This window comes from Papilio xuthus, unplaced genomic scaffold (assembly GCF_000836235.2).
Source record: "Papilio xuthus unplaced genomic scaffold, Pxut_1.1 DF826961.1, whole genome shotgun sequence".
NCBI classification, from domain to species: Eukaryota; Metazoa; Arthropoda; class Insecta; order Lepidoptera; family Papilionidae; genus Papilio; species Papilio xuthus.
The window spans coordinates 5,524,279-5,550,078 of NW_013531688.1; the positions used below are offsets into that span (position 1 = coordinate 5,524,279).

Consider the following 25,800-nt stretch of genomic DNA (forward strand, 5'->3'; position numbering starts at 1 on the left):
CGCGACAAACGCACGTATTGACGAGAAAGTATTTGGCGGGAAACTCGACGCGAGTGACAGAGTGTTTGTGAAAAGTGCTGTGCGACAATAAACATAAAACTGGAGCGATTATTTATTTTGACGAGGTGGGTTGTTATCATAATTATAAAGATGTTTTGTAATACAAATATGTTGAGTAATGAAGAATGCATTGACTTTCCGTTCGTTGCCGAACGATTAAACTTGTTTTAATTTCGCTGTCGGTGCAAAAAATGTGAAAGTATTGGTTACGTCGAGAAATTATGCTTATGGCTTCCATTATGAGTATATCGATGTGCAGCTATAGCATATTTTAGGAATACTGGGTATTTTATTTTTCTATTAGTTTAGAACGTCATAAAAATATTAAGATAGATTTGTGGGCAAGAATAAGACACTGAATATCTACGTAAAGTTTATTGACCCTTAAGTAATTTAATATTTCGCCAGCTTAGTGCACATTGTGCATGGTTAAAGCTTCCATTAAGAAAAGCCTAGTAATTTCTTTAATTATTTGTGACATAATGGTGTTGCTTTCGTCTACATCGTATTTGATTGTAATTTTTGTATAAGAATAATTTCGTTTCTAAAATGGCTCTCAATAAGAATCTATCGTTTAAATGTTGGCGAATCCCTATTTTTTACAAATAAAATACGGTTTACTGAAAGCTGTACTCAAAAATATAAAGCGACAAATAGATTAATTATTGTATTAAAAACAATAAAACTAATTCTAGATATTATGTTTTGCAATTTAATTAAATCAGATTTTAACCTTGTCATTGTGCCTTTCTTATAAATGGAAGCGAATTTATCATAATTGATAAACGACTAATAATAAATTACAAAGTGAAACCTTATGAATGGTCGAAAGGCCGTTTCTCTTGTATTTCAATGTCAGTTGCCCATGCCATATTTTAGTTAAATTAATATTAATTACGTTTTAGCAGGATAGAAAATTTAATAAATGTCTATGAAGAAATACGAAGTCTTAAGTAATTATAGAATTAACGTTTAATTACATTTCTGATAGAGAAAAAGAACGAACGTGTAGAGAAAGAGAGAATGAAATACGACATAACCAAATGTAACCTTATTATTTTGAAGAAAAATAAAATGAATGCAAATCTTACGAGACGTTACGGTCTTATTTCTAGACAGTTGTTATCCTAGGTGTAGGTCGTGGGAACTGGTCTTGAATTTAAATAAATTACATATAATATAGTAACGGCATTACTCTGATTTTACTGTGTATTACAGTTCACTATAGGTTGTCGCGCCTTTTCTTCTTACTAATATAAATGCGAATGTTTGGATGGATGACGCAATGGATGGATGTTTGTTTGATGGTATCTCCAAAATGGCTCTATGGATCTCAATGAAATTTGACATTGTTAAAGAGCCTATTCTGGAAGAACACATAGGCTACTATTTTTTTTTAATTCCATACGGATTCGATGGAAACAGTTAGTAGCATCATATATTTTAATTTCTTTGATAATCTTCTTGCTAATTTTACTGAATTATTGAATACGTGAATATAGTTCATCATCATCAGCTCACTAAACGTCCCCACAGAGGGGCTCGGAGCCTACCCTAAGTTAAGGGTGATTAGGCCATAGTCAACGACGCTTGCCAAGTGCGGGTTGGTTGACTTCACACATATCTTTGAATTTCTACTCAGATATGTGCAGTTTGCATCACGATGTTATCCTTCACCGTAAGAACGTCGGATAAATGTACATATGTAAATCCGAAATCGAAAAAAACATTGGTACATGGCGGGTTTCGAACCCAGGACATGCAGATTGCAAGTCAAGTGCTTAACCGCTGAGCCACCGACGCTATTAATATAGTTAATCATTGATTAATATTCAATTCAAAAGTATAGGAGAAAATATGAAAGTTTGAGGTTATATAACATGATAGTACCTATGTAAATACAAACAGCGTACGCTTCGCTATTCGTAAGTTGAAGTCTATCATGAATATGAATGTACACAGTTTCCAATATGTATAAAGTGCGCTCGCATTATATGCTACTAGTAGCTTTTGAATGCTTTTGAAAAATAAAAGTACTTTTGCAGATAACCTCAATGGAAAGAAATGAGATTGAATAGGCTAAAAAGGTAGAAGAAGACAAAAGTAAATATTGATGGATTGTGCGAAAATATGACGACGTAGCCTTAGAGATTAAAGATGTTTATTAGCTTGTGAAAATAGATGTAACGATAAATTTCTCACGACAAAAATTAACAAAAACTATCTTCAATATTAGGCTTATAAAATTACCTATATTCTAGTTGTATATATACTTTAAGATTTAATACTTTGATACGCTTAAGATTTGTTTTAATATCCTTACATCTATGAGATAGAGGTTCTGTAGAGCCTTAAAAACATAAGCAAAAGATAATTTGTTTTTTAATAACGCTCTTCTTATAACTATAGATCAACAAGATCGAAGTTTCTATTAGAAAGAAATTAACGTCTACGGACTTATAAAGTTATGACTATAACAAGGAACTGTTGTGCGTGATAAAAATGAAATAAGTAAACGCACTTAATATTTCCTAGAACAAAAATAGGTCAATGTACGATAGGAATTGTGTCACAGGAAGTATTCAGTGGAGCCAAATTCCGACTTTCTTTAATAGATCTTTCGTCATAATGAAAGTAAACAAATTAATTACCTTTATTTATTAGCCACCTACGGCTCCCTCCGCTCAGATAAAATAAATTAACCTATGCATTCTTCCAGACTATGTTTTACATCCATACCAAATTTGAGCAAGATCCGTTCTGGTACACTCTAACAAACATCCATACTAAGATTCGCATATATAATATTAGTAAGATATCAGTAATGTATATTTACGTATATAATGATACTTTAATTATAATGTCCAGATATTTTTTTAAATAAAAAGGTGAGTATTTTGGTAATAACAAAGTTTCTAATAAAGAGGATTTAATAATGAAAGTGGACAGAGTAAATTACAGAGTAAGCTGATCGCTCTGTACTCTCTGCTCTGTAATTAACAATAATCCTAGTGCATTATACGTTTACTTTACGTGCTAAGTACAGTCTGTGCAAATCGTTTGCTTCAGTCTGCAGCGTAATCGTATGGAATTAACCGCTTTAGTTGTGTTGCTGTGTGTAACAATTCTTTGTTAAGACATTAACAGTAAGATATGAGGCAGTTTTCCTTAGTCAAATTATTTTTACGTGACATATGGTTGCTTAGTCTACACATTCCTAAAATAAACAAAAGGATAAAATTAATATAAAAAACTATAGACCCGATTTATTTGCAGTCCTCAACTTTAATCTTATGTACCAACGAAAGTATGCAAAAAATATTTTTAACTCTTTTTTTATATAGACAGTTGTTAATATATTTTTTACATGTATTTCGGCTGTGAAAACTAAGAAAGGACAAAATATTTGCTTTAATATTTGAATTAAAATATCTGCAATTTAATTTGATATGTTTGTATCGTGTGTCAGTAGCGCTTTTCCAACTAACGTTCACACGATATAGGATTTTTCTAGGCCATGAGATTTCTTACTAAGATTCCTTTACAGTTAATTGGTAATAAACAATCATAGGTATAATTACAGTATAGTTAGGAAAATTTAAAATTAATTTTAAATTATTTCCAATTGTTAAAACGAAACGAAATAAAATATCACACAAAAAAGCAAGTGTGCTTAACTTGAACAAAATTTACATAATTTGTGTCGCGACAAAAATAAAATACTAACGATGACATAGTCGAAACTACAAAGACACTGTTGACTTTGTTTTTTCTGCGCCTGTCCGGTTTTTTATTTCAACAAGCTGTGTGTAAGGGTCTTAACAATGGCACTACGAATGAACACCTTCTCTTTATGCCTGAGGCGGTATCTTGAAGATGCACCAGAATAGACATTTTTCAGGCCAAACGCCTAAAGCTGTAAGTCTACTCTACAGAAATATGTTACAAAAGAGTGTTTCTTTTTATATATGGCTCTTTGTTAAAGTAATAAAAAATAGTTTATGTTACATGGAAGTTTATTTTATAACATTACTAGCTGTCGCCCGCGACTCCGTCCGTGCGGGATTAAACAAAACTTAATAAGTAGCCTATGTGTTCACTCGGACTAAGTTCTACATCATCAATTTAAGCGAGATCCATGCAGCCGTTCTGGAGATACCTACAAACAAACATCCATCCATCCATCCAAACATTCGTATTTATAACATAAGTAAAATAATGTAAAATAATTTCTGTCAAGAACTTGTAACATCAGAGTGAACATTTAAATAGAATCCTATATATTACATGAAGTGAATTTTTTATTCCCTTTTAAGGAAATTGCACAGACATATGAACTTGTATTTTGACAGTTAAAACTTATACAAAACTAACAAAGTACACATATTTCATATTTACGTAGTTGCATCAAACTTATCTGTGTCATTAAATCAAAGGTGGCATTGAGAGAAAATATCGTATACTTTAGAAGAGGCCACTTAATGGAGTACGATACACACGTGGAAGAGAGGCTACGTGTCTTATATTCTATCATGTGGCTTTGTACCAAATCTTTGAAACAACACAACTGTAAAATACAAAGTTAATCGATCTTTCTATTCTAAATAATTAAGTTATTTTAATGGAGATCACTATGCTCCTTGACCCCAAGCGTGGTAGACGTAAAAATATAAGTTTGGCTGAAATTAAAATAGTAACTTAATTAATATCACACTTTAAAGAACATTATCAACTTAAATACTACATCTTACTTAGCTAAATATAAACTGACTCGGTATGAGGCTATGTTTCAAAATAATTAACTTAAACCTGACTTACATTTTAATGTCTTCGGTCCATTTTAAGTCCCTATGGAGGTGCTCAAACATACCCAAGTTAGGATTAGGCTTAAAGCCACATTGGTCCAGTCTTTACTACCCACGCATCATTGAATTTCTTCGCAGATTTTTGACGCAAACACACATTTTAAGTGTTAATTTAGATAGATGGATGGATGGATGTTTAAAGGTATGTATCTCCGGAACGGCTAAACGGATCTTGATGAAATTTGGCACAGATTTAGAACACAGTCTGGAAGAACTCAAAGGCTAAGCATTAAGTTTTACTTAATTCCGCGCGGATGCAGTTGCGAGCGATACCTAGTTTTCAAAATAAAAGATAATTTATTATGAGATTGTATAAAGATCATGTAACTCTTCGTATATTTACAATTGCTTTAAGTTGATTAACAAATAAAGGTCTGTGTACACTTACGGAGCATACCTTAGAGAGCGAATCAATCTGCATGACAATAACATATTCCTTCTATTGTTGTTGTCTGTGCGTGGGATGTCTAGAGCTCTACATACTATATGTACAAGAACGCATTGTTAATATGAAGTAATATTTGGTTTAATCTGACATGAATATAGTCCTTACACAATCAACTTTTTGATAATACAGATGTAATGATAATAATCAAAATTCAAGGATACCTTTTCACTTTTAGGTAAAGTAGTAAGTAGAGTAATTACTCTACTAACTTATTAGTCTAGCTATATCTAACTTGTTACTTATAATATAAAAGGCACGTAATTATAACGAAAAATTCGAAAGGTTATTTAATAAAATGCTTTAACGTAAAGCACATGTAAAATTACTATGAAAGGTCAAGTTTACTCTGATAAGCTTTTTTAAACGACGCAAATTGACCTTGAGAGCTTTATAAACCTCGTTGACACGCAATAACTTAATGTGCGAATAGCGTTTTACTTATTTGTAAACAATTGCCGCTACACATATTTAAAAAAAAGTCTAATTCTGAATACACATCGCGTTGGAAAAAAGACAAATTTGATTTAAAGAAAAATCACATTGGATATTCCTTACCTTTTTTACTGTAAGACGTAATTGCGGCGGGAAGTACTAAGAAAACAGAGTCAGTGAGACAGAGCAAAGAGCGGCGGAGAGCAAGCGGAAATAATTTATTTTATTTTTCTAATATCGTATTTACGATAAATAATTTGCATAATGTTTCGTGATCATCCACGAAGACGTTCGTGTCTGTAATGGCTTGTTACTAGGTCATTAGCGGTGGTACCACACCGTGATGCCTTTCCCTGTGCCATCGACTTGTAACACGTAGCAGTTAGATGTCAGTGAACAAGACAACCGCCATTTTGTTCCCATTCCCATTCTTATGCTAAGTAAGAAAGAATCAATACAATCTGCAATTATAATCAAAATTAAAAAAATACAATTCTTTAATATCAAATTTGCACGGCAGATGGAGAGTTTCAAGACTTGCTTCTTACTTCTACTATCAATAATTTTATATATAATCAATCTTTTGTGATATTTGTCATGTATGTATGTGATATGTGTCACCGTTTCTCCATCTTTATCCCACTTTATATGGGGTTTGTCTTCTAAATCGATCGATCATTCGTCTCTACGTTAATCATAGGCGATAAGAACCTAGTGATAGCTTTCTACATTCGTATTTGCAGTCACATTAACCTTTTTTTGCGTCTACTATGGTAGTAACAAATGTTCCGAAGTCGTTCATCGTTAGAAATGTCTGCAGTAATGGTTGTATAGTTCATTATTGTGCCGCAAGGCGTAGTCGATGGAATTAGATGGGGCGGTCGCGTGACCGCCTTACATCGGCCCAACCCTGTCTTGCGAGGGACTGGGACAATTGAAAAACTTTCAGAATAGACCGTGTTTATAACGAGTTTTGTTAGTTTGGAAATTAATATTATATTTTGGTGGTAATAAGATAACGTTAAAAAGAGAAAGAGATTACTCTTCTAATGATAGTCCGCAAATTTTTACTGAAAAAAAATACCAGTAACGTTCCTAAACCTGGATTTATTTTGATGACACCTTCGTAGGATATTCACCCCATAAGGACCCCATACAAAATTTGTGTACCAATTATCTTTCCGTTATTTAGAAAGATTTTGATCCATAAATGGATACTTTTGAAATTGTTTTGGCATTGCAGAATATATGTTCAACTCATAAACAAGGGTCTTGACAGACAGACGGACGGACAACAAAGTGATCCTATAAGAGTTCCGTTTTTTTCCTATGAGGTACGGAACCCTAAATACCGAACCATAAATATGCTATTATTCCATAAGTTACTATACAAAGCCAATAAAGTAGTTATGCAGGAATGTAGCAGAGCTTTTCTCGCGTCGCTTGCAATTTCCTGTTGCTAACAACCAATCACTAGTGGAGGATAACTGTTTACTGTTCACTATTAGCTCCGAGAATACGAACCAGGGGATTTAGACAAAGTGCATTCGCTCCGGAGCGATTCCATAACGAATTTCAAAAATAGAACTGACAATAACTTTTGATAAGTCACGTGATTGTCGCTTGTCAGTTCCATATGATTTTGAAGTTCGTTATGGAATCGATTGGAAACGAATGCTCTTTGTCTAACCCCTCTGTACTATTATATATAGAAACATAATTATAGTCTGATCAAACTTCGGTGTTTACCTTTAGGTGAAATTGCTTGTTATTTCGTTTAAAAGCTGTTGTCTTTTATTCCGAACAAAGGAGCCCAAGAGCTAAACGATTTAATTTAATAATGTTAGTGAGAAAAACTCTTCAATATCCTATTAAAATGCATTTAACGCAAAAAATAAAGGGAAGAAATCGAAAAATCGAAAGCACTTTTAAAGCTTCCCTTGACAATAAGCTAATATATACCCTATTTTGTTATAGTTAAAGATCAAAATTCAAGGGACAGTTAGTCGAGGCTTCGTTAATGCCCCTCCGTAAGTCCCCACTTCACCGGGGTAATTTCCAGAGTATTTCACAGAATGAGAGTCGGTTTTAATTCGCTTGATGAATTCGTTTCTACGCCGCTTATAGCCCAATATTATGAGACGACTCGTTTACGTTTCTGAGCACAGGGCTGTATTTTTAAAGAAAATACGACCTGATAATAATGTGCCTTTGGTCAACCAAAGAAGCGAACTTGAAAATAGTTTTTTAATCGTTTTCGACTATCAACTAAATATTTGTGCCAGAAGTTGCCCGAATGTATGAATATAATTCTTCCACGTACATAACAGCTAATGAAATGACTGATGACCAACAACAAATAGAACTGTTTTCATAATTCACTATTAAAATCCCCCTTTTGGACACATATCTTCTATAATCTTATGAAATACAGCCCTGACAGTTTAGTCTGAAATTTCTTTTTTCCTCGAGGTACAATTTTGGCGTTATACAAAGCCGGAGGGAAGGTTTTTGCATTAACCAATTCTGGCGTTGTTTTTTTGCTTTGGAGAATCCTGATTTATCAATATGCGGTCGACCGAACCCTTTTTAGGACGCACTCATATGTTAAATAGCAATTCATTTTGTATAAAGACTTCTGTTGAAATTAGAAATTAATTTACGTAAGCCTTTTGGTTCCTAACATTCGTTTTTTATGATATAAGAATTTTGTTCTATCCTACAACGTCTGGAATAGGCAAATTGTGCAAAATAAATAAATAGTACAAACTGTTTGCTGTTCTTTGCTGCTCTTAGGAGCGTCGGTGGCTCAGTGATTAAGCACTTGACTTGCAATCTGCAGGTCCTGGGTTCGAATCCCGCCATGTACCAATGTGTTTTTCAATTTCCGATTTACATATGTACATTTATCCGACGTTCTTAGGGTGAAGGAAAACATCGTGATGCAACCTGCACATATCTGAGAAGTAATTCAAGGATATGTGTGAAGTCAACCAACCCGCACTTGGCCAGCGTGATTGACTATGGCCTAATCACTTAAGGTAGGCTCCTAGCCCCTCGGTGGGGACGTATAGTGAGCTGATGATGATGATGATGATTTGCTATTATACAAAAACATTTTAATCATCTTTCCGTTGTCATTAAAAGTTGGTGCAATACTTTTTTCCACCTCTTTATCAATGTTCACAAAAGCAAAAGAAAGTCTCTTTATTAAAATATCAAAGTTAAGCTACATAGAAGTTTTATTATTTGTCATTACGTTAATTTAAATTACTTTTTATACGTATTTGTTTATAATTAAGTCGGGAAGCTTATCCCTTTAAGCAAAATGTTTCGGTAACGCTTTACGTTGCGTTACGTCGCAATGAAATGAAGCCAATTAGTGTTCACAAAACGCGATACGTCTGCTTTTGATTAAAAAAAACGTTGATATAAGAAGATTACGTTCCTCTAACATGTTATAAGATACTAGGTTTCGTCCGCGACTCCGTCCGCGTGGATATATAAAAAAACTTAATTAGTTTAGCCTATGTGTTCTTTCAGTCTATGTTCTATACGTATCTCAAACTTAATCGAGATCCGTTCAGCCGTTCTAGAGATATCTTCAAACACCCATCCATCCATCCATCCACATCATATCCATCTAAGCATTCGCATTTATAATATTATAAATAAAAAGCTACTCTTCGAGGCGTAAATTCGAAAAAAAAAAAAAATAGTATCTTATGTCCGTCTCCTGGCTCTTAGCTACCTCCTCGCCAATTTTCAGCCATAACGGTAAAGCTGTTCTTGAGTTATAAATAGTGTAACTAACACGACTTTCTTTTATACATATATATAAAATAAATTGATTTTGCGTACAAATGGAGGGTTGAGAAATTCTAGATATTGGGGGTCGAAATGATTTTCACAAAAGCCTTTATAGTTATGAATTTATTTCTAAAACAATTTAGTTTGATCGTTCAAGCTGAAATCGATGATGGGTTTTGCTCGAATGATTTTAGATTCAATATAAGTAATAATAGATTTTTTTTCTTATTTGTATAATTGTGTAACTTAAATATAATTTATATGTTATTCATCTAAACAATGAAGTTCCATCCATCCATCCAAACATTCGCAATTATTGTATAACTAAGAAATAAGATTACAAATAGGAAAGATTAGATTGTTTGCATTGAATATACTACGAAACAGAACTGATTTGAAAAATTATTTTACTTTGAAGCTACACTATCCCCGGGAGACAAAGGCTATATTTATTACTAGTTTTTTTTTAATTTCGCACGGACGAAGTTACAGTTTAAGAAATTCAATTTTGTGTGTAAAACGACGTGTAGTCAACGAAGTGTCCAATGTCGTTGACTAAGACTTCTTTATTGTCGTACATAATAACTACAGATTGTGCAGAATAACTTAAAGTCTAATAGAAGACTTTAAGTTATAATGTACAACTTTTGATGACTGCATATCCTGGTGAAACTAACTTAACCTCATTATTAACAATATTTATTTACGAGTTCTAAATTAGGATGTTGCGGAGAAATCTCGTTTTATCGTCTCTAATAAGTCGTATTCGCGGACTGGTTTCACCTGTTTCGTGGCCCACTGACCGTATGCGAATTGAGTCCGTATTGCATACTGCATATGACCTTTTTTGGTATCCACATCAATATTATAAAGACAAGAGATTTTTTCATTCGTAATGAGTATACTCTGAAACCATTGAGTCGCTTTTAATATATATTTTTAGGAGTAGAAAGTTTTAAATTACAATATTGTCTTTGGTTTAAGAGTTTGACAGTTGTCTATATATCGTTGTGCAGTGTGTCGTAGTGAAAACTGATTAATATTTGACTATAACTGCTGTTTTTATGAGATATCAGCTTCTGTTACATTCCCTTGACACAAATAAATCTCAATGTGGTTAATGTAACTAACTTGGAAAGTTATGCATAGCGATACTGGCTTATATCCAATTGGCAACATCTTCAAATTGACCGGTATACAAACTTAGACCCGTTATGCAGAAAAAGTCACTTTAAAGTTTCCAAAGAGATATCAGTAACGTACTGGAATAATGAAAGAGTTACCTATAAGTTAATTTTTCTTGATTTTTTCTTTATAATTAAAGACAAACGGAGGAATTTAAACATATTAATTAGTATTCAAATGGAATAACAGTGTTTGATATTTTTTTTCGAATTAATAAAATATTATAACAAAAGCAATAGTACCAGTAACAAAAAGTATATAAATTATTTGTATATCTTATCATATTTTTATGAGTAAGAGCAATTTTTGTTGGCAAATTATTTCATTAGTACCTCATGAATATAGAGCGAAGCGCAAAATTTTTATTCGTACCTGTTCGTACTTTTAGAGGAAACTTTTTATTAAAAGTTACTGAAACGAGTTACTAAGTAAATGTTGAAATTTACCGCAGTTTTTCTTAAAATATACCGTTGCTAAAATTTTATGACACTTCTATAAAAAAAAAAAACAATTTCCACACTTAATTTTATCTTAGCGCTACTTAGCAATTTAATTCCCTTTCTCTGGTTCGGTGGGGAAAAGGTCTCACGTTTCTGTGTCGTAAGCTTTTAAATACAATTGAAACTGGATAAGCGAGAAACCTTTATAAGCGAGAGACATTGTCCTGTCCTGATGGGCGACGACTACAAGCGAGATTCATGGGTTAGAGAGAAACCTATATAACCGAAAAATATCGCGTTACATACTCTTGCCTATCCAGGTTTAACTGTATAGTATGTCATATAAAAACATATTCAAAGATAAAACTGTACTGTTTTCTTTTATTACCATCGGCGTGACAAAGGCTTTTGTACACTTAATGCAGACGCGTGAATATTTCAATAGACAGCCTCAGTCGGGATAATGTATTCACTGGCTTATATCCAAGGATCCATTGTCCGTCCGCACACGACACGTCTATTGCTAAATGGACAAACGCACTGGATTCGATACATTTTTCAATCAAATTGAATATTAAATAGTTCTTTTGTTTTATCGTTATGAATACTGTATTAAAATTATATTGATTGATTTACTAGCGCAAAAAAGGCGTAGTTATGAAATATTTATCAATGATATTTGAATGAAAATATAATAAAAAATGGATTGTCTTACAAATAAGTTCATAGTTTTTAAGCTTAGTATCTCTTGCCTTTGTGGCCTTATGTTACATATTAAAAGATTGTTAAATTATTTGTAAACTATAAGTATTGCGCTAATTATCTACATGTTTGTGATCTAAATAGTTTGACCACTTTAGTAGTCAGAATGCAGTGACCATATAACCTAAAGTTTGAATGAATTTTGTAGAGGGAAGATACAGTCAGTTGGGCTTAAATTATTTTACTTATAATTATCTAGCAATTGTTTCTTTCATTCGGTACATTTTGCTTGTAAAAAGTACAATATGTAATTTGTCGATTGCATGGCGTGGTTAATCTTTGTTAAGTTTGCAATTCATAGCAGTTACAATCGCTCGGATTACAGACTCGCCAAACGGCATTCTCGGACGCCATTCAGTACGTAGAAAGTAGAAATCGGTAGGCGAAGAACGCGGAGCGCGAATATTATCGCATCGACCTAATTACGAGTCCTGTATGTCCTGAACATGAAAACATTCAATCTAATCTAATTTATATATCTTTCTTTAAGAACACTAAAATTTAATATACAATATAAGCAGACCCAACCGTTACAAGCGTGGTTTGAGAGAACGTTTTTCAGAGAAATTGTGAATTTCCTTTGTTCGTTCCTCCTTCAACATTCATACATCTACGTGTTTGTCAGCTACTCTAAATACTTCTTATTACATCTGTTCGATGTTGCTTGAGAAGTTAATAGCAAATGCATCTTATATCACGTGTCCGGCGGCGGTGTGGTATCAGTAACCCTGTTACCCAGCCGCTCATGCACAATCGTAACGGGCCGCGCTACTGTTCCACTCCGACAATCCTATTGCCACTTACTGCAAGACATAAAAGAAATATATTATATTAATTAATTGTATGTTTGTAAAAATATACTGCCTAGCTAATAGACTAGATTAATATATGAAAGAGTAAACCTTACAGCTGGTGGATCTAAAAATCATTCCGGGTTCTTAAAAAGTAAAAATAAATAAGCTGCTTTGAATGAGTGTGAAGCAAAATCCGAGAGAGGACAGGGGTTGCGAGTGCCGCCCAACTTTTTCGCCTCGCAAGAGACAAAGGAAAATATGGAGAACTGATCGCCAACCTTCGCTAGTCGGAGAGGCACCTCAAGAAGAAGAAGAAGAATGAGTGTAGTAAAAATAAGGGTCGTTTTTCAAATCTGTTTGGCGAGTTTAAAAAAAAACGTTAAAATTTTATGTTTTTTTTTAACACATAATTAAGTATTTACTTATACTTTTTATATATTATACATAAACGATAAACTTTCATCTTTATAATATGGGTATAGAAAATCGCTTATAACTCGGAGCAAGCGTTAACGGTACGCAGTGGAACATTTTGCAATAACAACTGGAAATCGTGCAAACTGCAACAAGCTTTAACCTCGCCCCCACCTCCCCTCAATATAGGCTATAACTACTATATGCCAAAACATGGTAATGTAGAGAAAAAAAGACGAAATAGAGCAAAGTCATAATCCCTTAATGCTTTTTACAGAGTTTTATCTTATATATAAAATTCTCGTGTCACAATTTTCGTTCCCATACTCCTCCAAACGGCTTGACTGATTCTCATGAAATTTTGTAAGTATATTGAGAATCGGCAAACATCTCTTTTTAATCCCGCGCGGACGGAGTCGCGGGCGACAGCTAGTTTTCAATATAAAATATTAATTACAAATCTGTCATTGACTTCAGGACATCTTTTATCTTACTTAATTTATTAATGCCAATGTTTAGATGTAGGGATGGATGTTTGTTTGAAGGTATGTCCAGAACGGATCTCCAGGAAATTTGGTATAGGTGTAGAACATGGTCTGGAAGAAGACATAGGCTACAAAGGTTTTTTTTTTCATTTCGCGCGGACGGAGTCGCTGGCGACAGCTAGTGATAATATAACCTTAACCTACTTTAAAGGAAATTTGATGCCAAACAAGAAATGGGCCATTGTACACGGCAGTTGCCGTGGATACTACAGCGATACTGCGCCTGTCATGGTATATAATAAATTATTTGCAATAAACTAGCCGTAAAGTCTACATTTGACCTAAATCTCGACACTTTGTTGCCAAAAATTTGATGGTTCAACGTCATTAGATAGTAGCGAATGCCAAACTGTAACCGTATTCCTCTGCCGTGATTCTTGTAGTATTGTTGTCTCTGATTTATCAAAGACAATGAAAGAGATGTCAATCTTATATTACTAATTTATAAATGCGAATATTTGGATGGATGTTTTATGGCTATTAGTTAAGATTTATTTGTATGCAAAAGCTTGTATATTTGTATTCAAGCACGTGAAAACTTACTAAATGTGTCTCGTACTAAATCTACACTAAGGTAGACTTAATAACTCTAAATAAAAAATATAACATGTCTCCCATTGGTGAAAAATCACTTAAAGGTAATTAACTGCCAATCATAGCTTTGATAAAGAATTAGTAAAATATAGGTAATTTTTTCACACGGGGTATTTAAAAGTATTATGTTTTTTTTTTATTCTGTGCTTATAAATATAAAGCTTAAATGACCCTATAGTACCATGGTCACCTCGCCAAGTATATTCATGCACAAATACCAAACAATAGCTGAGGAGCGCGTATAATTGTGAATACGAGTGAATCTAGGTTACCGATTCCGCTGCGGACAAACGCCTTAACAAGCATTCATAATTTTGACATCGTATTACCAAAGAACTGATAATTTTTAACCAATATTTCTGTAATATTTACGTAATACACAATAATTGAATTAAGTAAATAAAATAGATAGATGGATGGATGTTTCTTTGAAGGTATCTCCTGAACGGCTACATGGATCTCGCTGAAATTTGTCATTTGTTGAACATAGTCTGGAAGAACACATAGACAATTACGTTTTTTTAATGCCGCATAGACGTATTCGCGGGCAACAGCTAGTAACATAATAATAAAATTCCTTTAAAATTAAAGTATGAAAGAAGATTACAATGAGTCTGTCAGCCGACCGATTTTCGTACGATTATGAATTTCACTCACGTAACAAAAGTGGCGCGCTGAGTCCGTAAACCTTTGAATCACTAACTTTCACAGGTAATATTTAAATATCCATAATAAAAGATAATACTTTTAATAATATTTGTTAAATTTTATAGCCAGCGAAAATGGAAGAAACATGAAGGATTTATGCCAACTTAACTTTAAGCTTATCGTTGGTTATTTTTATTATTACAACTGAAAAATTAAAATAAATACCATTAAAAATATATCAATATAGATTCGTTAATCATTTTAATGTTACGTTTTTTAAAAAATCGCATAAAAGATTTTTTTTAAATCTATCGTTATGACACAAAAAAAATTGACCATATTTATTAACCTCAATTTATATTTACAGTAAAAATAATTTTATCATAATACCATTAAGAATATGTTAAAATTAACAAACATATTATGTTAAAATATTTATGAAAAACAAAAAGGGTGAATATAATCGCTGCGTATTTAAAACAACAAAGGTCAGATGAAATGATATTAGCATCGAAATTGAGGAAAATTGCGTATTGAGTGTAACTTGTGGGTTTCCACTGTTAGAACGTACGTACAAAATATATCGCTATCACAGTTTTAACAGAGTTAGTGAATGAGATGACAATATGTTTGTGTTGAAAATTCACGATACGCCAACGTATAGAACACTCGAGTTTCAAATAACTCGTTCATGTTTCGCACTAATTGACTGCTTTCAAAACGCATATTCGTGGGTCGATGTACCGATGAGGGTCGAATTTCAGATTGTTAGATTTTGGCGATTCTCCGTTTTAGAAAATGCTAAACCTAAATTCCGTTTCCTATTGTTTGTGTTTACCCGAGTCGATTGAAGTTTAAAAATCAAGCCAATTTTTCGTATGATTTCTTCATTTGAAAATAAAAATGATTTTAAGTAATGAATATGAATTTGCCGTTTTTAATAATAAGTTCGCGAAGTGTTTTAGATTTAACGTTAGATCGGAACTCAAGTCTCTAATGGATTGTCTAAAGTAGGCCGTGGCTTAAAACATACGGCGTTGGCAAGAATTAAAAGATTCTCTACTTTTACACAAAAATATTTTATATAAAAACATTTTGTATATATTTTCCGTCTTAACATTTTTGTAGATGGTGAAAAAAATTACGACTGTAATTTTTTTAGAAAACATTGAGTTTCGTAATAAAAATAATATTTAATAATGTTATAAATGATACTATTAGCTTAGTATTCCTGTACCCTTTATTGACAGAATGATTTTGGGCCTGTGACTAGAAAGTTTTAAAAATACGTGTAAAGAGAAAGTAGTACAAACTCGTAAACATTGAGAAAAATGCAAGAACTTAACATATGAATGATAATAAAATAAAACAGCATTAAATTTTTAAATGTTCTTGCCAAAATATATGCTACCTGTCGCCCGCGACTCCGTCCGCGCAGAATTAAAAATAAACATTATTAGTAGCCTATATGTTCTTCCAGACTATCTTCTATATGCATGGCAAATTTCAGTAAGATAGATGTAGCCGTTCTGTAGATACCTTCAAACAAATATCCATTTCTTCATCCATCTAAACATTCGTATGTTCATATTCGCATTTATAATATTAGTAAGAAGATATGCAAAGGCCTGGGAATATATGAGTGGACTACGTGAACGTTGACAAGATTTATTATAAAAGGGTGATGTGGAGGAGTGATGGCTGCAATGACCATTGAAAGATCCATCTGGAAGACAAAAATCTACGTCTAACATAGAATAGAATAAAAACATTGAAATGTCAGTGTGTATAACCTAAAATTTATCAGAAGATATAAGCAACAAAGTGTGTAAGATAAAGTTGTGAGACGTTCCCGAGGGGGCAGTGGCCGGGACTTTTGTGTATAACCATTTGGGAAGCGAGTCACGTCGCGTCGAGATCAACGATATGATGTTTATATAAACAACACTCAGTCATTGCATCGAATGAACGAATGAACACGTCTCACGGATATTAAATGTAACGGTGGCCGTGATTATTGTATCGGATGTTGGGAACAAATTAAAAGAAAATTACTTCGTATTGTGATAACTTTTGATAGACTTCTCGAACAAACCATGCATATTTCCCTAAACAATTTATTTTCATTTGCATATAAAATTACATCTGATTTTTATTTACGAAAACTACTTTCTAGTAATCAAGCGTATTCTTTATTGATGTTCTAAAGGTTTTTCTATAATCTATAGTATTATGACGTAATTGTCAGGAATCACTGGCTAGTAATAAATGACCACATTTCTTAGACTTTCACGATGATGCGTTTTAATTGTTTCACGTTTATCAATAGACGTTTCTAAGAATACACATATTATTTTGATTGTCCGTTAATTTATTTTTATGTAAACTGAATTCCATTTGTGTTAAGTATTATAATTATTGTAATTTTACGTTGATGTCTTTTGGAAGGATAAATTTTCGTCGTAGCAAAAGGTTCCCGTAGGCGACCGTAGACTCATATAAAAGATTTGTAGACTCTTAACTAGGTCATTTGTTTTCCAAAATACTCATTTATTTTTTCGTTTTATCGTTTAAATCACGATCTGCTTTAAATAGTAGATATACAGCTTGTCCCAAAATTAAAAGATGCATAGCGTGGCTCGACGTATAACTGGTGTATAGCCAGGTCAATAAGTACATATGGAAAAATACTAAAAAAAATCTGATGGATGGATTTTTTACTGCAATTATTAGCTTTGTTACTTACGTAACTAATACAAAACATCGATCTGGCTATACATTACCGTTTCATCGTTGTAATTTTGGGACACGCTGTATATTTTTTGCAACAACAAAGTCACTAAGGATAAGGCTTTAGATTTTCTTAAGCCGATTACTTAGCTTGGTTGAAACATTGACGTTAAAAGGATCACAGATTATCAAGATCAACATTTCTGTAAAAATATGTAAGGTTACATTTTTGTAAGTTTGTGAATGATGTCATTAGCGACGTCATTTCGTTTTGAAATGATGTTATCAACTACAAAACCGAAATACTGAACCGATTGGTGCCGCTATGAAAATTTCAGTATAAACACATATTTGATATCTCTGTTTTACTATAGTAGAATGAAAGTGATAACAATATTTAAGGCTTCGATACTAGAAACTTACTGTTAAGGAGACATGTAACCGATTGCATGTCCAAAGAATATTGTGTTAGGACTATCAAATGGAAATCCGTAATCTTTTACTTATATACATGCTAGCTGTCGCCCGCGACTCCATCCGCGCGGAATGAAAAAAGACTTAATTATAATAGTTTCCGGCTATTGCGAATTTTTCTCAACTTTTAAACCTTCCCTAGACCTCCACGAACATTTCAAGACCAAGATATCATAAATCCGTTGAGCCCTTCTCGAGTTTTAGCGAGACTAAGGAAGAGCAATTGATTTATATATATATAGATATATGAAGTGTTTTTTTATATTATATAAATAGTTATACATAGGCTAAGCAATATTCTTACTTGTTAGTATCATAATTGCGAACTCTCTCCCGATGTGGCGAGTCGCAGTTTCACTCCGTTGGTATGTCGCATGACATGAGTCAGGCGAAAGTGACCACTCGGTCAGAACATAAGCGACGATTGATATGTTTAAAATGTTCATTAAAAAGTTTTATCTTACATACTCCGTATACTGGAGTCTTATTGCACTCAGAGTTGAAGTCGCCCATAGTGTAGTTTCATCATCAGCTCACTAAACGTCCCCACCGAGGGGCTCGGAGCCTACCCTAAGTTAAGGATGATTAGGCCATAGTCCACCACCCTGGCCAAGTGCGGGTTGGATGACTTCACACATATCTTTGAATTTCTTCTCAGATATGTGCAGGTTGCATCACGATGTTTTCTGTCGCCGTAAGAACGTCGGATAAATGTACATATGTAAATCGAAAATCGAAAAACACATTGGTACATGGCGGGATTCGAACCCAGGATCTGCAGATTGCAAGTCAAGTGCGTGACCCCTGTGCCACCGACGATCCTAGTGTAGTTTAAACGTGAGAAATTTATACTAAGGGATCTCCTAAAGTCAACAATTAACAATATCATAACAGTTGTATTTGGTATTTCTGTTTCTTCAAAGAGAATAAAATAAATGACAATATTATTTTATACACATGTTTCGTCAGTGGAAACTTTCAGTTTACGTATAATATAAATGACGTCATATCCGTTTTATGTTTCGAAAGTCGATTTGCGTTGCGTTTCCGAACGGTTTCTTGCGAGCCTATTAGGATTGTAATTTGCCCACAATGCATGACGCACTTCCCACACATTAAGTATTGCTTTTTATCATAACTCGGGATTAACGAACACGACCTTAGAAATTGTTTATGTTTTCTTATTTACTATTACTTACTTGTTTGACTATAAAGTTAAAAAGTCCAAATACAATCTTACTAATATTATAAACGCGAAACTTTATTGGTTATTAACAATTTCTTTCCCCGCGCGAACGGAGTCGCGGTCGATAACTAGTGTAAAATAACAGTCTCGTTATATTTTTTATGACATTAACACTCTTTTATCAACTCAGGTCACGTTTAAATTTAATAACAATATTGTTTATTATAATATAATATAAAAATTGAATCAGCTGTAATCAATGTTATAAAAATTATACATTACTAGCTGTCGCCCGCGACTCCGTCCGTGCGGAGCTAAAAATAAACTTAATTCCTATGTGTTCTTCCAGACTATGTTCTACATCTGTTCCAAATTTCATCAAGATTCGTTTAGCCGATCCAGAGATACCTTTTAACAAACATCCATCCATCCATCTAAACATTCGCATTTATAATATTAGTATGAAGTATGATAATAAATAATGAGTTGAATAACACTCTTTATTCTCGTAATTGTTCGGACGATGACATATAAGTACATATCTATGTACATTTGAAATATAATTTGTACATGGCTTTTGTTTGTAAACATAAGTTATTTTTACTTATTTTGTGTCTAACAGCTTTTAGCTTTAAAAGCTAAGTGATATGCTATTGGCGTTGCATTTGGCCGACACTCGATCCTAGCCCACGTATAATATTAAACCTACAAGAAATTGCTTTTAGTGATATTGTAACATGTTACATTCTAGTTACGTAGATGTTACAAATATAAGTGCTTCAGTTATACAATGTAGAAAACTTTAATTGTAGTAAAGTATACTTATAATGTTATGTTTCGCTTATGTAAAGGAATTTTTATTAGTTTTATAATCCCAACAAAATGTTAAGGTGAATAAAACTGACGTGTTCGTCACTTTATTATTGGACCAGCTTGTCAAAAAACAATTATTTGAACAGTTTATAACATGCCTAGTTTTAGGAAGAAAATCCGACACTGTACTGTGCCGGTGTATTAGCGAAACACTAGCACACAACAATAAATTGTCGACGTTTGTATCCCCCTCACTAACAGTGCAGTGCAGTAGCAGCACAGAACAGTGGTAGAGCCTGCTTTAACATCTTCGCACGAATTGGCCCGGCTCGCCCGGTGAAATACCACGACTACACAGAAGACAGGCGTGAAGTGGAAGCAATTCCGCGTTTCGTCTGATGGCGCGTCCCGGAGGCCTAATTTAGTCCTCTTTCCCTTCCTACACTTTTTCTTATAAGGATGGGAAGTGGAAGTGGACTTTCCGTATGAGAGGATGCATGGAAATGTTTTCTTTCTGTGCATCATCTCCTCTGTCGATTAAAGGTAGGTAACGCATATGCAATTGCGTATGTCTATGGGCAACGGTCACTTCGCTATTTCGGAGATTGCATGTGGTCGCTCGCTCGTTTGCCACTTTATGATATAAAAAAAATAATAATTATAACTCTGACATTTGACTTGGTAACGAAAGCGCGCCATTCTCGCCAAATAATTCTAAATAATAAATCTATAAGTATAAACTGATTTTAAACTCGGTTGACATAATGTTTGTGTATAAATGTAAATATTTAAATGTTTAATAAAGGTGTTGCGAGCTAATAGCTGTATCGAACGATTCGGCGTCGTCAGAGGTCACCGCTGTCGAGCAGTGAAAGTGCTTCCGATGTAGTATCAATGACCTCTCTATTACATTTATTTGTAGCTCATCCATTACGTGCTTTGATATTTTCTTCCTTTACCAATAACTGTTTATAATAGTCTGACTGTGGGACATTTTACGCAATGTAATTGTTACAAGTTGTTTGAACTTCTTAAGTGAGATATTATTTCATTCAAATTTTACATAATAAAGCGTCAATCTATGGTCGTTGAATTAATTACACTAATCGAATTTTGTTATCAGTTACAATTCTTTATTTAGATTGAATTAACAACTTTATTTACAAACTAGCTGTTGCCCGCGTGGCTGTACGCGCGATAATGAAAAAAAACTTAGTAAGTAGCCTATGTGTTCTTTCATACGATTCGTGTAACCTACAAACAAACTTCCATAAAAAAAATCGCATTTATAATATTGGGACTACTACTTTCACTTCATCTAAGCTCTAATAAGCTTAAGTTGAAGATTTGTTACATTTAATAAGTGTCACAAAATCTTATTATGTTAATTTAAATCGTTTTAATAGAACGATGTAACAATCTTGGCATTTACACTGTCACACTTTCGAATGTCGCAGAGATCTGAGATAAACAACAACGTCCCAGTATATTTTAACCCTTAATTCGATGGTGTCCAGTGTGAAGAACAACTAATTAAAAAAAATCTACTGAACTAGTTTAGAGAAAATTACGTAAGTATGACTTTACTAAAACAAAAACAGTTTTTTTTGCTACAAAAAATTTCGTCGAATTAAGGGTTAGGCATGATTTCCACCAAAACCACTACACATAAGACAGTACCATATAGATGAACACTGATACCATTAGAAGTTTGTAACACCTTTTACCTTCACCTACAGAGGATCGGCATAGTACGTACTCTTTCATGCATCTATAACAGCCGTCATATCTATTCTCACTCCCTTCTTACGCATATACTGTTTCCTGTTATCCTGTTCTAAACAGTATGATCAATACTTATTTAGCTAAATACACTTTTTATTATTTACTAAACCTTATTAATAATATAAGAATTTAGACTGTATTGCTTGTATATTTAAAGTATCATTTAGCTTAAAATAAATGTACGAGCCGGTAAAGCCCAAGTGGCATAGAACATCCACACCTTTCACTAGCTAGTCAGCTCTTGCGTCACTCCGTTTGAGACGTCAAGAGTTCACTCACTCTGCTTGTTGCGACATCACATTTGAAGTAACACAAAGGAGTATTTTGTTCTTTCGCAATACAAACCAAAACTATTAAAGCTTTAAAAGTTCTTCAAATATACTGATGTCATTTGTTTTTTTGTACGACGTAAGCTAGTTTATGTGTAGGCATTTCAGTGCCAAAATTATTTACTACAAGTTTCTTCTTCAAAATATATCGTTTATTTTATGTACCATTTACTTATGTTTGTCTACTTTTACTCTTTTTTATATATATAATAGAAAGTCGTGTTAGTTACACTATTTTTAAGTAATTTATATGGCTGGAAATTGGTGAGGAGGTAACTTAGAGCCAGGAGACGAACATAGGATACTATTTTTTTTCCAATTTATGCCTCGATGAACTGCTTTTTATTTAACTTACTAATATTATAAATGTGAATATTTAGATGGATGTGATGTGGATGGATGGTTGGATGGGCTACACTAATTTAGTTTTTTTATATATCCACGCGGACGAAGTCGCGGGCGATAGCTACTTTGGCATAAATTTAGAATATAACCTAGAAGAATACATAGGCTACCAATTAAGTTTTTTTAATTTCTTGCGGACAGAGTCATGGCCGAGAGTTAGTGTAAGAATAGTCATTTAATCGCTTTGTTATTTATTTTATTAAAGACATTAATTAAACGCCATCATAATTTTAATCATAATTATTATATTATTTTTCTATTATTTATAAATAAATAGATATGTAAATATTTTTTAAATTACGATGTGTCTTGCGTGGGATTGAAGTGAGGATATTACGTAAGCTATAATCATTCCATTGTATACATGATAATCATTTACTTTCTCCACAACTTCGTACCAGTTGGTTTGTGTTTCGTTCCTTATTGTAAATGTAATGACGCTACGAAATGTGCTATAGACTATTATAATTGTTCTAAAAGGTGTATTGTTAATAATAATCACAATTATTCCGCCGTCAATACTTTAAGTCTATCCAGTGTCGTTGTTTGATGGATCAACAAACTGGAAATATATTTTTAACCGCCAAAACTAAACACAATGATTGTGCTAAATCTCTGACAAATCAATCATAAAATTTCACAGTTAATTAACCGATTCAAGAAACAAAAAGTTGTTAAACTAGAATCGATTTCCTTGATTACATACATCTGTGTGCTTTATTGACATCGATTGTTTTATTTTCTGTTCTGTGATGTATTAAAACCGCTAAAATTAAAAAGGTAATAATACCCTGCATTGATTGCATCCTAATGTAACATATTAACGATTCGTCACGTGCCCCTCTGACACGTCGATACAGCATCGATATTCCGGAGCTGTGCGCTGCGCATGCGTCCTCGCGCCACTTCGCGCCGGGCTTTCCCGCGCATTCCAAATCACGTTGCAAACTCATCGCTATTTTTTAATTTAAGAGTTACACATTACAATTAAACAAGAGCCTATAATAATATGCCCGCGTGCATCAGTCTTCGCCGCACAAACACGGATTTGTGGACAGACAGATAAAATTTTTCAAAATTGTATTTTCCTTATAAGTAACACAAAGTTCGCATAATATGGATTATTTTAAAACACTTCAATGTTATTAATTGCATAGAGCTAAAGTACTTTCACATATCAGTTACAAATATTTCGTTATTTTGCTTTGTTCGATTCGATTTCCCTCAGGACTAATTTTAGATTTCAAGGAGTGATTTAAATCCGCACAAAGCCTTCTAAAATATTTGCAAAATCCCGAGTAAACTTCAACATCGCCCGTAAATAAGACCCGAGAGAAAATTATTTCAAAATATTTACGCATTTGCCAGTTGCTTGCGGCTCAAAAGATTTGTGTCCTTTGCCTTTCGCTCGCAATACCGCGGCGCAGAGATTAATTGGGGCCTTATTTTAATTTTGTACATTCTATTGTCTCGAGAGGCAAATATTATTCGGCTGTTTGATATAAACATACTTTATAACTACATATTTTATTTTAATTAGAGCAAAATATATTTAAACTTAGTATAGTAAGATAATAGTTTTCAGCGGCAAAGATGTTATTAAAATTAAAAACCTTTTCTTTTGTGCTTATGATTTTATAATTAAACTTTGAAATAAACTCGACAGGCAAAAGGTATTTTTATTACGCCATTTTAACCTTTTTATACGCTCTTTGATAAATTAATAAATGTGCTTACTTCTAAAAACGATAAAGATGTTGATAGCAGACGATTAATCAAAAACATCGAGGTAAAAGCCTCGCCTCGCCCATTAACAGTCCATAGATAATAAAGTGGGTTATGTACTTATTATTAAAATACGTAACGTTTAATAATAATACAAAGATTACCTAGTCTTACCGTACATTCGTCACAAAACATTACGACGTATCGAGTAAACCGAGCCTTTGTGAAATCATATTTTTTCTTATGTTACGGTTAAAGAAATTCGTTATAAAATATCTATGAACAAGACTTGTTATAAAGCGATTCAAAACTTTCAGCCTAAATAAGTCTTCCAATAAATTTATGACTAAAGCACTGGCAGAGGTATTAGACTAATAAATTTCCAATTACCTAATAAATTTAAACGCAGCATCGTCGATAGGGCACGTACTTACAAGTGGCCACTTAACCTAAATTCGTTCATAGCTGAAACGAGCGTAATATTCATTACATGATTTATTTTGAAGTAATAATATATTAGAACAAATGACCTGATCACAATCTACTGTATAAGAGAAAAAATCTACTTTTTAAAAAAAAACATTTAAAAGTGGAATCTAGAAGTTAAAAACACATCAAAGAATTCTTTTTTGTATTTTACAATGCATTAGATTTCTTTTCGGCCAGAAAAGTTTGTTTGCTTTTTTAGAACATCCTTCCCAAGGTTCATTAATATTTGAAAGTGTCACTTACCACCTCGATGCCCCGTTCAAAGCCGACTGTCTGGTCACTCTTTCGGTGTCAGTCGAGTCAAATAAGTCACTGTCATACAGACTAAACACGCCAGCAATGCTGAACTCCTGCTACATCCGATGCACCACTTCCCGTAAGTTAAGCGTTATAGAGGCGTTGTTATCGGACCGAACTGATAAATGAAATTAGCGACCCTGTACGCTAGAAAATTGACACTACTTCCGACGACTTCCATTGCTGAATTTCAACTCTTTTCGACTGGCGTCGACTCCCGTCCTTCCCCACACACTCCGCAAGTCCCGTGCCCTACCGTATCTGTGTGGGAATTCAGGACTACCCGCTTGTACGGGAGAATAAATATGACTCCGACCTACCTTCCCTAACCTTTAAACCGCCAAGCTCAAAATGTCATTTACATGACGTATCGCAATGCATCTATACCGAACAATCTATAATTGTAGCTTTCAAAGGCCTGTTATATATTGTTCCATGTTCAAATTAGTTTTATTATTTAACCTCGAATATAATTAATGAAATAACATAATTTATTACAAGGCCGATTTCCAAACAAGTGAGCCTTACAATCTGTAACTAACAATGAATCACGTCGCAAAACTTCATACA

The 25,800-nt window shown here is 33.4% G+C and overlaps 1 protein-coding gene across 2 annotated transcripts in view; it reads left to right on the forward strand.

Moving 5' to 3' along the window:
- The window catches only part of LOC106120298 (uncharacterized), a 36,529-nt gene continuing 10,729 nt past the window's right edge, over positions 1 to 25,800 (forward strand). For both annotated transcript variants that reach the window (XM_013315609.1, XM_013315610.1), the window contains exon 1: positions 1 to 125. The gene's annotated coding sequence lies outside the window, so the exon portion shown is untranslated. The remainder of the gene's footprint in view (positions 126 to 25,800) is intronic.